Genomic DNA, 12,155 nt, shown 5'->3' on the forward strand with positions numbered 1-12,155 from the left:
TCCTTCCTTCCTTCCTTCCTTCCTTCCTTCCTTCCTTCCTTCCTTCCTTCTTTCTTTCGAAAGGGTGTTGGATTCCCTTGTCTGCACATCTCCCCTTCCCCACCCTTCACGCCATTGTTCTCCCCGAAAGCTGAGCACACAGAAACAAGGTAAGGTGTTTTGCAAGCCCCTCATAGCAGCTCCTCCTGTTGTCACAGCAACTCACAACAGATTCCATAGACACGGGATTGGGGGTGGGGAGCGCCAAACTGTGGGCTGACCCGTCAACTCTCCAGGGGGTGCAAGCGCTAAAGGGACTAGCGATCCACCTTTTCAGGTCCTCCGGCTCCCCACCACTGTTCTTCGAAGGAAAAGAGCCCTGTCGTCGACGCGGCACCACCCCCTCCCTAGCGCCGCCAGCCTGCTAAGGGTGCCTGTTGTACATTTTCTCAGCTCCAAGAAGGGGTGCGGCTGTGCGGGCGCTCCTAGAAATCTCTTCGGCTTGCCTCTGCCGTGAGGGTTCCCGGCCTCGCAGAGAGGCGAGGGCGGCTCCCACAGCAGCTCGGTCCCACAACTCTCTCTCGGGACGCTGCGGGCCGCTTGGCGCGGCCCCGAGGCCCCCACCTGCCCCCCGCTGGGGCCCGGGCGGTGGGGAGGGGGGCCCCGCGGCGGCTGCTCCAAGAATAAGTTTCATACCATAGCGCACTCACGACACAGAACCTACCCAGAAGCCGAGCGAGACGCGAGCTCTCTCCGCCTTCAAGGGGTGGGGGGAGTGGGAGGGGGTCCCCGCCACTCAGCAGCAGCCACGACTGCGCGCGGTCGCGGGTGTGCGGGACCCCTGCGCGCCGCGTGCAGCCCGCCGCCCAACTTTGCACAAAGGCAGCATGGCACTGCCTCCCGGTTCGGGCTCGCCTGGCGCCGCGGCCGCTCTTCCCGGTCCGGGGGAGAGGGGCTCGCCCTTTGCCACCCCAGCCCTCCCCGCCTGCTTGTGCCCCCACCCCGCTCCCGGGCGGGCCAGCCTGGCGGAACCCAGCGGCCGGCCCCGAGCTCCGCCGCCGTGGCGGCCGCCGCTCGCACTGTGACGTTAGCAGCCTTCGCGGCTATTTATATCCACACGATTGGATTTCATTCATGAAACCAGGGCCTGGTGTGTCTGTGCGCTGGGGCGCCGGTGGCAAAGGTGCCTCAGCTTTACGCAGATCTGGGGGGGCCCGGGCTGGGAAGCGGGCTGCCCGGGACAAACAGGCGCAGAGCGGGGAGACCCCGACCCTTCTCCCACGCGGCAGGGAGGGTCGGGTCAGGGCGACCTGTGCCCCCTCTCTATTCCCCAGCGCCCCACCCACACCCCTACAACTGATGGCCCTTTGTCCCAGGCTCTGGAAAAGTAAGTTGGGCCACTAACCGGCTGGGCAGCATGGCTTTCTTCCCCCTAGGAGCTGACCGGCCGCGGACTCCGAGGGAGGACATTGGCTTTTGTTTCAAAAGCGAGCCCAGCTGCTGACTAAGGACTGCGTTAGCCCAGCCTCCTCCTCTCCTGGGAGGTTGCACGTGCTGCCGGGCTCCCCCCTCTGGGTTACCTTCCTCTGTGACTTGGGGTCCCCGCAGGGGGCGTAAGCACGACTTGGCTGTCCCCAGAACCGAGGAAGGAGGGGATTTACGACCTCCTACAAATGGCTGAGTGAGGAAGTGAAATTGGCGTCGGGCGCTCATGGGTTGTCAGTATTCTTGGAAGGTCAGGACAGTGCATTCCTCCTCATGAACTTTCCCCCCTCTTCTAGGCTGGCCGTGATCCCTGAGGACAGGACCAGGGGTAGTTTTCATGCATTCACATAACAAAAACTTATTGAGTGCTCACCCAGTGTCAGGTACCCTGCGAAGCTCTAAGAGAGTGACAACGAACACAGCCAGCTTTGTCCTGGCCCTCAAGGAGCTTTCACTCAGTCTGCTAAAATTAGGGTGCCTTAAACCTCCTTAGTCCTGGCCTATAAAGAACTGGGGGATAAAGGTATTGATGTGTTCAGCTGCCTTAGGAATTTATTCATTTTATAAATCTAGATGGCTGTGTACCAAGGGGGATACAAAGATGGCAACAATGTGCCCTTAGTCCCCAAGGAGTTTTCAGGTACTGTGTTCCTAAGGTGTTGAAAAGCTAGGGAAAAGGGAGCCTTTTAAGGGCAACTGCTTTCTTCAAGCCATCCCCATTGAACTGTCTTTGGAAATGGAGTCACGGGTCCATAATCTTTGATATCCAGAAGAGAGAGAGGGTAGTGAAAAGTCAAACATGGGGATCTACTCTAAGAACTTCAAGACAGAGACCTGAGGAGGTGATCGTTTACTTGGCCCAAAACAGACCTCCCTTAGTCTATTTAAAAATGACCCTATTTTGAAAGGTTTAATCAATACAGATTCTTTTCAGGAACACATTTCTTGGGAAAAGTTAATTAACCCTGTTCATTGCTGGCAATCAGTCCTTTTTATTGCAAGCAATTTCTCTTCAAACTGCCCTGGGGACTAAGAAATAGGGTAGAAATTCAAAAGAAACAGGAACCAACATGTACTGCAGCACTCATATGTGGTAGGTGATAGTCTAGGAGGTTTAAAGCAATTTTCTCAATTAATACAAATGATGAGGTGGGTGCTATTATCATCATAACAATTTTATATATGAGAAACTGAGGCATGCAGAAGTAGGTGTTTGTTTTTGTTTGTTTTTTGTTTTTTAGATTTTGACAGCTGCATTTGCACAGCTGTTAGCCTGGCCAAGACCTTCTTTTAACGATGTTGACAGCGTTAGCCTGGCCAAGACCTTCTTTTATCATTAACTTGCTTTTTGACATCCTTTCTTTCATTTCCTCAATTATAAATTAAAAAAGAATTAAGCAGCATGCTTAAGCACAAGCAAGTACTAGGACCAGAAAGATACCTATACAAAGATACCCATACCCAGTTGACAGGCTACCTACCATTTGCCATCCACCCCCAGGGGACACAGAGGCTCACTTAGGTCTTCCAGAAGATGCTTCTTATGATAGGAGCTAAATAACAAATAGTCATCATGGAACTACCCAGTTTGATGTCTAAATTTGAGGGAAACTGACAGGAAGAACTTTCAGGAAAATAAACTGGTGTAAATGGTAAATCAGATAAGGCAGAGGAAAAGTCACTGTTCCAGGAAGTCCTTTCAAACAAAAGCAGTGATCTGAGGAAGAGATTGTCATAATGGTGCTTTGTAGCCCCCAAATGTTACACAGAAAACCCCTGATTCTGTAAAAGTGGGAGAAAATGAGCAAAAAATACAGACTATATTATGCCAACAAGAGCGAAAAGGAACACAAAGAATCCCTTGAGTCATTGCCATGAGTGTATCCTCGTTCTTATTACCACAAAATAATTCACATTTAAATACTAAAATTGTTGCATGGTAATAAAATCAATACTATTAGCTTTTAATAAATATTCAAAATTGGTACTTAAGCTTAATTAAACCAACACTGTGTATTTAAACACTTCTGGAATTGCTTGAAAGCGGTGTAAAAACTTTTGACTAGCTTTTATGGTTAAATATTTACCAAAGTCATAGGATTAAAAAAAATTCCCACAAGCAAGAAACAGAACTGTTTCATTATCACAAATGAACTTCCTCCTCCTACCTCTTTGTATTTGCATCCCCCCCAACATTAATCTGTCCTTCATCACCAGAGTTTTGCCACTGTGAGACTGTTAAATTAAACGGTAGCATACAGTTGACTTTTTTTTTTTTAATGAAGCATAATGCCCTTGAAGTTCATCCAGGGTGTTACATGTATCACTAGCTCATTCCTTTTTATTACTAAATAAATTTCTATTGCATGGATGCATCAGAATTTGTCCATCCATTTACCCACTGAAGGATGTTTGAGTAATTCTCAGTATTTTGCTGTTACCAATAACACTTCTGTAAACATTTGTATATAGACGTTTGTATGAGCATGGGTTTTTATTTCTTTGGGATGAATGCCAAAGAATACAATTGTTGGGTCATATGCTAAGAAACTGTCAAACAGCGTTCCAGAGTACCATTTTACATTTCCACCACTAATGTTTGAGAGATCTAGTTTCTCCACATTCTCACCAGCCTTTGGTATTATCACTATTTTTTTAATTTCCTTTTTTTAAGTTTATTTATTTGAGAGAGAGGGAGAGCATATGCACACATGCATAAGCAAAGGGCAAAGAGAGAGAGAGAGAGAGAGACAGAGAGAGAGAGAATCCCAAGCAGGCTCCACACTGTGGAGCCCTATTGAGGGCTGGAATGTTAACCATGAGATCATGACCTGAGTCGAAGTTGGAAACTTAACCAACTGAACCACCCAGGCTCACTATTTTTTAAAAACTCACTTGTTCAGTAATTTTGTTGGGACAACACATTGTTTTAATTTTCATTTCCCAAATGTCTAATGATTTTGAACATCTTTTCTTGTTCTTTTTTGCCATCCATATCCCTTTTTTGCTGAAATACCTGTTCATGTCTTTTGCTTATTTTATAATCGGAATATTACTATTTTTAATTACTGAGTTTTGAGAGTTTTTTCAAAAATATATTCTAGGATAATAGGATTTTCAAAGTGCAAATTAAATACTACCGCAAGACAATTCTAATTTCAATACCATCACTATTGTTCAACATTTCTGTTGCCATCAGTTTTATAGAGAACATTCTCAGACAGTTACATGAAGTATTCTAAAGCACTTACATGAAACTTCTCTAGTGAGAGCCCTTTCAGGGTTTTATAAACCTCCATTTCAGCGGTGGGTAACAGCCTCAGAACGGCCAGCGCCAGCGCACGGGGCTGCAGCCCAAGAAGCCGAGATCCCGCCGCCGCGCAGGCGCAAACGCTCCTCCAGCGCCCAGGCCCAGCGAGGCAGCTGCCCCAGCCGTGGGCGCCCTGAGGAGGACCGCCTTAAGCGGTAGGCGTCATCCCCCTTGGACGTGGGGAGGGTGTCGTTGCTATTTGGAGAATAGTATCCTGGGTGGCGAGTTCCAGGTGTTCCAGAGAAATTTCAGGGGCAAGTACTACCAAGTGTTGAGCACGTGGAAGGGAATGAACTCACCCATGTTTTTAAGAACAGGTGCGTTTGGTAGAAAGATGCTAAAAAAAAAACCAGCTGTTGGAGCAGATTCCTGGAGTTACACGGCAGCTCACGTAACGGCCAACAAGTCCGCTGCACTGTGAAAATGCTAGTGGCATAGTTGATCTACTGACCCACATTTTTGGGTTTTCTGGCTTTTAAAGAAACGTTTCTGGACTCTCGAACAGAATAGGGTCTCTGGGCCCTGGCCTCAAGCGGTGGTTTAATGGCGACTTGCTTGTACATCTTGCATGCTAGAAGAACCATGACTCTAGCCCCCACTGCCTGGCAGTGGGGTCGGTCTGGTCAGTGGGGTCCAAAAGGCTGGGTGCGGCTCGGCTAATGATGACAGGCAGGTAAGATGGACCCTGGTGTGGATCTCTTCATTAATGCCAAACATTGAAGGCTCAGAAAGGAAATGACCTGAGCCTTCTGGCATCTCTGTTTCTCCTGAAAGATTTTCTGTATTCAGGAATTCTAGTACTTCTTCTGCCAGAGTAGATACTTCTCCAAGGTGTCAGACTACTCCTAGGCCAGATGTTGTCCAGCATTCTGTAGGGAGGGTGGGGGCCCATCCCTAGCTTTCATGTAGTTGATACATCAATGAAATGGAGACACCTGAGGTCAGTGAATCCTTTCTGTCCCATATACTACAGGCAGGTTTTGCATGAATCTGTATGTTCATAGCTTTTTCACTTGGATAAAAGTAAAAACCCTTAAGTCCAAGTAGCTAAGCTGTGTGTGTGTGTGTGTGTGTGTGTGTGTGTGTGTGTGTGTGTGTGTTTGACTACTTGGAAATTTATCTCAGGTGTTACTCAAACCAGTAGTTGAGATCTCTGAAGGTTCTACTTTCTGTTCACTGTTTTGGGGAAATCTTGTCTGTGGAAATCAACGGAAAGAGATGTCCTTTACCTAAAAACTACAAGTGGAAATGAACTCCTAGTCTTGGGTTTGTGGTCCAGTTATCACTGTTTGTCCTAATTTAGTCTGTATGAGAAACTTAAAAAAATTTTTTTTTAATGTTTATTTTTGAGAGAGAGAGAGAGAGAGACAGAGCACAAGCAGGGGAAGGGGGAAGAAAGAGAGACAGACAGACATGAAGACACAGAATATGAAGCAGGCTTCAGGCTCTGAGCTGTCAGCACAGAGCCCATCACGGGGCTTGAACCCACAAACTACAAGATCATAACCTAAGCCGAAGTCGTAAGTTAACCGACTGAGCCACTCAAGTGCCCCTGAGAAACTTTTTTTTTTAAAGAGCCATTTAAGTACAGATAGATATAGAAAGTATAGGTAGATGGACAGACAGATGAATACATGAATACTTAAAATAATCTAGTGGATCCAATCTTGGAATTTTCATGATACCCTTTTAAAGATAGAAACATTAAATATTAGGTACTTTTTAGTTCTATGAAGGCAAACATGTTTTTCATATTGGAGTTCCTGTTTTACTGGGCACTAATAGGCTATGTGCTGGAAATTGACACAAAGGTATTCTTTTTTGTATAGCATGTTAAATATATTTGTGCAGGTTTGCATAAAAATCCTTTCTGTATGGAGTGCCTGGGTGGCTCAGTCTGTTGAGTAGCTGACTCGTGATTTCAGCTCAAGTTATGATCCCAGAGTTGTGGGATCAAGGCCTCTGTTTGGCTCAGCATTGAACATGGAGCCTGCTTGAGATTCTCTCTCTCTTCCTCTGCCCCTCTCCCCTGCTTGCACTTCTCTCCCCCTCTCTATTTAAAATAATAATAATAAAAAATCCTTTATGGATCCGTTCATTAGGTTTTCTGTTGGCTTGGGGTGAGTCTGGCAAAAACGTGATTTTTGCAAGCTCCGCAAACCTAACTACATTTCTTCCTGCCCAAATCTCTCATACCAAGATGGTGTTCTGCTGGTCTAGCTCAGCAGAGGAGGTAAGAGGAGGTAAAAAAATAGCTTTTGTGGTTGTCTGCAGGTCTTTCTTTAGTATGGCATTACTAATTGGAAAATATATGTCATACCTTTAGAGAGAAGGAAAGCACAACAATCTAATGCACAATGTGTATATTTGATTTTTTTAAGTATGATTTTTAAAGTAAAGGTATGATTCTTTCATAAAACTATGAAAACATATATCATACCTCTAGTAAGCAGAAAAACACAACAGTCTAATGCACAATGTGTATCTTTGATTTTTTTAAAAGTAAATATGATAAAAAAATCTGCACGTGAAAAAAATCTGCACGTGAAAGGGGTATTTCTTTCAGGAATAACCTATATTTCTAATATTAAAAATGTGTTAATGCCAGACTTAAGATTTACCTAGTGAAAAGTATATGACAATATTTATATATCATAACATATTTAAGGCTATCTTGCCTGACCAGCTGTTTCATACAAAAAATACCAAACTGTTTCTCTTCATGAAACGAGTGAAAACAACAACAACAACAACAAAAACCCACCACCACCAAAACTCCAGAAAACCCAAACACACATAGTATACTGGACACAGTAGGAAAATATAATTGTATTTTGGCTATCCCATCAACGAGCCACATAATTCTGTGCTCATCCCTTAGTCCATTGTATCTCAAAGTTCCATATATAAAATGAGGAAAAGAAACACAACTTTATAGAAGTTGTTAAGAGGACTATATGAACAAATGTTTGTGGAAAGTGTAAATATGAAGCTCTGTACACACTGGTAAATGTAAAAATGGACTCATCATGAGGCCACTCAAAAGCACTCTGCAGCACAGAGTATCACTTGATTTGGGAGTGCCAAAGATCAATCATATAGGAACTATCTCATTCCCACAACTCATCTCTGAGTGCTGACTGTAAGTATTAGACATAGTAGCTTCCACCAAACTCTCTCCATAAGGTAGAAAGTTTAATATTTGAGATTTGACTTTTTGCTCTGCCAGTGATTTGCAATTGCTGCATTTTCTCCCATCCATAGAAGTGAGAGCTAAACTACATTCAGAAAGTAGAAAAATAAATGGACCACACAGACGCACACAGCCCAATTCAGAAGAATAATTCCACCTATGTTCGTATCACATTTTTCTGCTTACCCAGCATCTCTAATATACGTGTCACTTAATCTTCATGACAAGCTTGAGAATTATCTCAAATATGAGAGATGGGAATGAAGTTTCCTAGACAGTGACTTGCTCTCCGTTAGTACAGGGGCACCAGAATTCTAACCTGATCGTCTGGCCATGTGGAAGTAACTATTCTGAGGTAATCTAGTGCACAGTAGACTAACTTGTGTGCAGATACCACTACACAACTTACGTATGGACACAGGGTTGTAAGAAACACAAGTGGCCTGGAAGCAGACCCACCAGTCAGCCCCTAGGAAGAAAGCTGAGTTGTGGAGGCTTTTCTTTCATTGGCATTTGCCCTCTTTTCATAATGATTCCTTATCTGAAAACACAGAGGAGCTGACTCCTGGCCCTGGAGACAAGAGCAGCTGTATTTGTGCACACAACTGAGTCTCTCCTTAGCGCTGTAAATATTTATGTTTGCTGTAATATTTCACATGACCTCTAATGTACCACTTGGTAAACTCCCCTTTATGGACAAGTAGTTAGCTGCATCACATGTGAGTGAGATAAGCAGTTAGACATCAAGATCGATACTGAAGGAGCACAATCCCTTAGCCTGTAAACATAAGCTGATGAGTCCTGGGCTCAGGCACAGGTTCTCACTTCCCATCCTCCTGTCAGTCTTAGAAAACACTGAGATTTTGCTGAAGGGCATGGCAGTGTCCTTGTGTTTCCGTTCCTACAGAGCCTTGAACAGCAGGGTGGGCAAGAAGGCCCACATTGAATGGTTTTCAATAATGTTACATGAGAAAGCTTGTACCTTAGTTCTACCTTCTAACTACTCATATATACAGGCCACCTGTGTTACTTGTGAAAAAGCTGCAATTTTAAGGGAAAACTACCCTTCGTGGTTTCATTTGTTCCACTGTAATCACGGCCAACATTACATTGGTCATTCGTGAAAAGGCACTTTGAGGTCCTGAAAGTGTTTTGCAAAGATTAAAGTGTAAAAATAAAAAGATAAGGTACTAGTATGCACAAATAATAGTAGTAAACACCAAGATCACCACCAGACGTTTTAATCCACAATTATATTAGTATTCAGTAAGCACCTGCTATGTGTTGGGCATGGTGCTAAATGCTTTCACATTGACATTAAATCCTTACAGTGACTTTATGAGAGAGGTACCACTATCATCCCCATTTTATAGATAAAGAAACTGGGGACCAGAAAGGTCAAATCACTTGCCAGAGGTAAAATACCTATTTAAGTATTATTCATTCTAAAGTTCATTTATTTTATTTTGAGAGAGAGAGAGAGAGAGAGTGCGTGCGTGAGCCTGAGAGGGGGAGGGGCAGAGAGGGAGGGACACAGAGAATCCCAAGCAGGCAACTTGCTGTCAGCACGGGGCCCAACATGAGGTTTGATCTCAGGAACCATGAGATCATGAGATAAGCTGAAATCAAGAGTAAGCCATTTAACCAACGGAATCACCTAGGTGCCCTAAGTATTATTCATTTTAAAATAGGAACTCCTGATAAAGATTCTACTTCCATATAGTTAGCACTTCATATTTATGATTCCTTATTTATTCAAAGTAATGCTGTATGTATGACAGTGTATGACATTGCATTGTGTCATTGGACACTAATGGGCCACAGCGTCTCTTAAACTCTAATATCAAACTCAGGTAAACTGCCTTAATACTTTGTATTTTAGAAACCTCTGGTAGGGGCGCCTGGGTGGCGCAGTCGGTTAAGCGTCCGACTTCAGCCAGGTCACGATCTCGCGGTCCGGGAGTTCGAGCCCCGCGTCAGGCTCTGGGCTGATGGCTCAGAGCCTGGAGCCTGTTTCCGATTCTGTGTCTCCCTCTCTCTCTGCCCCTCCCCCGTTCATGCTCTGTCTCTCTCTGTCCCAAAAATAAATAAACGTTGACAAAAAAAAAAAAAGATAAAAAAGAAACCTCTGGTAGGTTAAAGGTTAAGTAGAGTTGAAGGGTGCTCATTTTTATGGGACGACAATTTCAGGATTCCCAGGGTCCTTGACAAGATGGCCAATACCTGTGGGTCAGGTGTGGATTAGTGATATGGCCTCACCACCACCATGTCACAGAAAGCACATAATTCATGGAAAAATATACGATGCAATCCCCAGTCCATTTCTTGATATTTCTTGAAATTAAAATATTGCTCTACTTCCTAATGGAACAAGTGGCATACTATAATGGTTTCACCTTGTGCCAGCAATGTCAAGTTGATGAGATAAGAGGGGAAGGTTATGCAGGAAAAACCCAGCTCATTTTAACAGATGATGTGATTATGAAGTCTGATTTAAATATATGGGTAATACAGATAAGGCAGGGACTTAGGCTCCTAGTGAGCTTATCATTCTCAATTACCAAGTGAAGGGTATTTCTTGATGTTTAAATATCCACATCTATCTAGTGAGGGAATAAGCTGTATACGTAAGAACTCATTAGTTTGAAACTGATGCTTCTTTCTTCCTCATTCTTGGCCAACCTGAAATCCCTGTTGAAGATGTGGCATCCCTCACTCCTTTCTCTGAGTCACATAGCACCTGAAGGGACAGTGGTATTTGTATGATGGGTACTAAATGCAAAACCCACAGGCAACAAAGCAGTACCTGAGTGTCTTCTTAGCAGTTTGCAATAGTCCAATCCAAATGATACCTCTTTTTAATAGTAAAGGTGATGTATCATCTGTGAATGGAAGTGGATCTTCTGCTTTCTATAGAACAAAAACTGTGCTCGTATAAGCACTACTGCTTGTACTGTGAGATTATTGCTGGGCTTGATGTTTTTTCTCAATAACACACTTGAGGTGACTAATGGATGAAAATAAGCATATATGTCCTGCACAATAGTTTATAAATAGAAACAGTAGGCACACAAAAGACATCCTGGTATTCTTTTTAAATTTGCACTCTTGCATACTATACAATAATGGGGGACTGAGACACTGGGAGATACTGAACCACCTTCTGACTGATGAAGGAAACATTAGCTTATATACAGTATAATTAAAGCTTTAAATTTATTTTAATTGTATTCCGTTTTATTCTGATTTTATTAAGCTTCATTACTAAAATGTAGCTAACTTAATTAGCAACTATATTTTGTTAAACTTAGCAACTATAATTTAGAACACTTGATTAACTAGTTCATCACCTTTTTTAAGCCCTACCAAATATGTGCACAATGATAAAGATAGCCTTGTTGGCTTGCAAGTTAGGTAACAAGAACTTGAGACTGACAGTTTTCAACTCCTTGTGGGAGAATTTCCTTGAGCAAGTCAAGTCACTTCTCTCGGGGCTCAGTTTCCTCATCTATAAAATCAAGCACTCACACTGGAGCATAAGAATTTATTTCAGTCTTGCGTTCCAGAGTGACTTCACTACTTATGTTGGAATTATTATAAAAAGGCCAAATATAGTTGTTTCAAAAAATGTGTCATACTTTTGTTATTATGAAAGGTTCAAGAAACATTCAGCAAGCATTGAATGAGTTCCTTGCATGTACTTATTACTAAATTAAGCTGAGTTCCTTTAATTACTCACTGATAGTCATCATTTGGCTTGGGGTTAAAATACAGGACACCCAATTACATTTCAGTGTCTCATGCAATATTTGGGACATACTTATATTAAAAAATTATTGATTGTCTGAAATTCAAATGTAACTGGGTATCCCGTTCTTATTTTAATTAATTAATTTGCTATATCTGGCAATGTAATGGGTTGGAAAGGATAAGGAACAGGGAGAAAAATTGGATGGAAGGAAAGCAGACAAAAATATTTTTGGAATTATCAAATAGTGAATTTAATAGTAAATAGGAGATATATTAATCAAGTAGCTTTTCCCAACTCTCTTGGAGCAGTCCTGAGTGAAACTCTATTAATAAAGAGGAACAGACTTTGTTTATAAATGGTCAAGTAAGTTTGGGAAATACTTTGCATTTTGTCCTCTTCTTAAAGTTATATTTCTTATTGCAAGACTTCTCAGGATG

At 43.0% G+C, this 12,155-nt stretch overlaps 1 protein-coding gene across 10 annotated transcripts in view; it reads right to left on the reverse strand.

Annotated features, from left to right (window-relative positions):
* The window catches only part of RHOBTB1 (Rho related BTB domain containing 1), a 125,522-nt gene that overhangs the window by 67,713 nt on the left and 45,654 nt on the right, over positions 1-12,155 (reverse strand). Inside the window, exon 1 of one of the 10 annotated variants that reach the window (XM_040485122.1) lies at positions 1,385-1,478. The exons of 6 other annotated variants lie outside the window; for them this stretch is intronic. The gene's annotated coding sequence lies outside the window, so the exon portion shown is untranslated. Of the gene's footprint in view, positions 1-703; positions 965-1,384; positions 1,479-12,155 lie in introns of those variants that run through there. 3 more of the 10 variants (XM_040485118.1, XM_040485120.1, XM_040485115.1) reach the window with 3 other exon arrangements.

Source organism: Herpailurus yagouaroundi, unplaced genomic scaffold (genome assembly GCF_014898765.1).
Source record: "Herpailurus yagouaroundi ecotype Mexico unplaced genomic scaffold, PumYag 163, whole genome shotgun sequence".
In the NCBI taxonomy this organism is placed as follows: domain Eukaryota; kingdom Metazoa; phylum Chordata; class Mammalia; order Carnivora; family Felidae; genus Herpailurus; species Herpailurus yagouaroundi.